The following is a 3,500-nucleotide window of genomic DNA, read 5'->3' as shown; positions in this document are numbered from 1 at the left end:
CTTGCCGAACTTCTTTCTGGGCTCAGCTCCCCGTCTTTGACTTCATAGATTCTGATTCCAACCAGTTTTTCTTCCTTTGTTCAGGAGCCTCTGACCACGGTTGCTACCAGTCGGCCATCTTCCCAGAATCCCCCTTTGATAAGAAATCTTAAGAAGATAGGTACAGATCGGACATTTCTTAAAATGATAGAAGCCATCTATACAAACCCATAGCGGATATCATACTGAATGAAGTAAATCTGATTCTATTTTCTTTTGATTCATTTTTGCATTGTATACCTTTACCCCTGACTTTAATTGTGACTTATCTGTGTCTTTATAAGTAGGTTTCTACAGAAACCGAATATTTAGGTCTTTTTTTGCTCCAACATATTTGCCTTTTAGATAAAATATTTGGACCATGTATATTTATGATATTTATCAATATGATCGGATTTAAACTGTCTTTGTTATTAGTTTGTTCAATTTATTTTTTTATTTCAGAGTATTTATTACAGGAGTACACACATTTGGTTAAATAATTTACATTTGTACATTGAAGTTGATGTTATAAGAGTGCCCTTCACCTGGACTGTCTTGCTATTTGTTATTAATTTTTTTTTGTTGTTGTTATTTTGTTTTGTTTTTTACTGTCCTCATTGTATGTATTCTTCTGTATACAATGTGTCTCTTCTTTTCTGGATGCCCTCAAAATTTTCTCTTCACTATTGTTTGCACAATTTTGTATTGCTATGTCTTCAGCTTACTAATCTTTTCTTTTAAAGTAGTTAATCTACTGCTAATGCTACCTTATGTCTTTTTAAAAATTTGGATATTGTATTTTAAACTTCTTGTATTTTTAGCTTTATTTTTTAAATAACTATCTTATATTTTTTATCTTACCACTTTAATGCTTTCCTCTATTTTCTTTAATAGCTATGAGTTCTTTTAACTTCATGATCTGTTTATTTTATTATGTTTGTGTATATTTGTGTTATTACTTTTCCTCCTGGTTACAGGAAAATTTTTCTATTTTTTTTCAGCTCTGATATTTTTTCATTGATTATCAAACAATGTGAATATTATGTTGATGGATGCTGGATGATTTTTTCTTTGTTTTGAACTTGTCTTGGTGCACATTTTCCTGAAATCAATTACTTTTCAGGCTTCATTTCACGTTTTCTAAAAAATAAGGTGCATTCTAGAACAACCATTTTTCTAAATCTAATATACTCCCAGTATGTACTAAGATAATAGTCTTCCAAGAACTCTGTCTATTGCTCTGTGCCTTTCTACTTTTGCTCCTGGGAATATGACCCGGTCCTACTTTTATCTGAGTTCTAAATGTTGCTTAGTCTGCTGTTTCCAGAAGGTTTTCTTCAGCCTTGGATAGTTTCTGCTCATGTATGTGCAGATCAGTACTCAGGTTTGAGGGATCCTTAGTTGAATATTCCTTTACAATCTTCTAAAGGGATCCTGTGCAGTTTTCTGGAATGCTCTGTTTTCTTCCTCTCTGATATTCTGCCCACCACTTGAGGGATCCCTCTGCAGCTATCTGGAATATTTTCTCTCTTGTGTCCACCTTCTTACATATTCTGTTCAATAAATTTCAGCCAGTTTGGCCTATCTGAGCTATAGGTAGTAATGTGAAAGCAATTGTAGGGCTCACTTTATTTCTTTCCTTTCCTTGGAGATGATAGTCTTGAAATATATGGTGATACATATTTCAAAATTTCTATTTTGTATTTGTTAGTTGTTGAGGATAAATGAGTAAATCTGGTTCCTGTTAATCTATTGTGACAGATACAGGGTTCTAAACTGTCTTTGTAAGACTCATTAATTCATACAAATATAATATTTACATTTATGAAGCTGTCTCCTAAAGATGAACCTCAATCTGTGGTGTCTCACTCAGTCATATTGCCAGATTTCTAGCTTTGTAGTGATCAATCCCATGGGATTTTCTTCCTTTTGTCAAAGACACAAGTTCTAGTACTTTATCTACCTCCCAATCCAACCCTCATTCCTTCTTCTTAGTGTCTGCCAAAGTTACTATTATATTTTACCATACAATAGGTGCTCAGCCTCAAAGTTATTTTTGAATCCTTACAATTCTTGACTGCCCTTATCTTACCTGTTAACAAGTCCTGAAAATTCTTTTAAGTTTTACATCTACCTTAGGGTCCTTATATCCATTGCCGCCACTATGTTCAATATCTTTCCTGGCTCATGTTTTCATCATACAAGTGTTTTGTAACTGAAGATACACTTTAGTTTATTCTCACTCCAATTCAACTTCCACAATATATTATTTATTACTTGCATAGGTTTTCAAAATAAAGTACAAAATAAAAAATATTGGACTATTTGACATTAACAGTGCAACTCTAAACAAATTTTCGTAACTAATCTTCCACTCCTAATGAAGACCTTCCACACAATGCTGTAAGACTTTATTTCTCCTCTGTCTTATGAACAGAACATGCTAAGTTAGGCTCCATGCCTTTTCTCACAGTATCATCACTGGTTTGAGTTCTATATACATTTATCTCCACATTTCTTAATATCCCCCATTACTATAAATTTCAGTTTAATTTCTGCTTATGATAGAAAGATTCTAATGTAGCCATACATTGCTTACTTAATAATGAAAATACCCCTTGTACCTTCTGAGAAATATGTCATTAGGTGATTTTGTCCTTGTGTGGAAATCATAAAGTATACTTACACAAACCTAGATAGTATAGCCTACCATGTATGTAAGCTACTTGGTATAACCTATTTCTACTAGGCTACAAAGCCATACAGCATGTTACTGTACTGTAGGCATTTGTAACACAGTGTGTCAACAGTGTAAGTATTTGTGTATCTAAACACATATCTAAACACAGAAGAGGTACAGTAACGATAAGGGTGTTATCGTCTTACGGAACCACTATCCTATATGCTATCCATTGTTGACCAACACATTGTTGTGTGGCACATGACTACCTAATTTCTCTCTAATATTGGGACTGATTTTTATCTTAGTAATCAAATCAACATTTAATCACATGATAATTTAGAAGATTAATCATTGATTTGTTAGTGACATATTCCTGGTCACTATACTCAACTGATCACATTCAAGCTGTTGCTTGACAGCATGTTCAGGAAGATGGAGGCCAAGCTCTACCTTCCAGCTTCTAGCTTTGAGTTAACCCCACTTTTTTCCTTATCTTGTTAAGCCTTTCTCTCTTACCCTTTTCATTAGGTTCCTTATTTGTTATAGAGATAAGTAGATCAAATTGAAAAAAGGAAGACAGAAAGAGATAGGAAGAAAAAAGGGAACTTTTACTTTCTTGTAATAGGAAAGTAATGCGATATATATATTTTATCATTTCTTTATATATGCATGTATATATATGTATGTGTGTATTTATATGTATATAGCTGGTAACATACTCATGTATTTTATCATCTATGCAACTGGTAAAATGCTCTTAATACATTAAAATTTCAAGAAGAGATTTAAATCTTCC

Source organism: Otolemur garnettii, unplaced genomic scaffold (assembly GCF_000181295.1).
Source record: "Otolemur garnettii isolate 467f Iridium unplaced genomic scaffold, OtoGar3 scaffold00042, whole genome shotgun sequence".
Classification (NCBI taxonomy): Eukaryota; Metazoa; Chordata; class Mammalia; order Primates; family Galagidae; genus Otolemur; species Otolemur garnettii.
The sequence above is the reverse complement of the archived record's forward strand: the minus strand, read 5'-3'. Positions refer to the sequence as shown.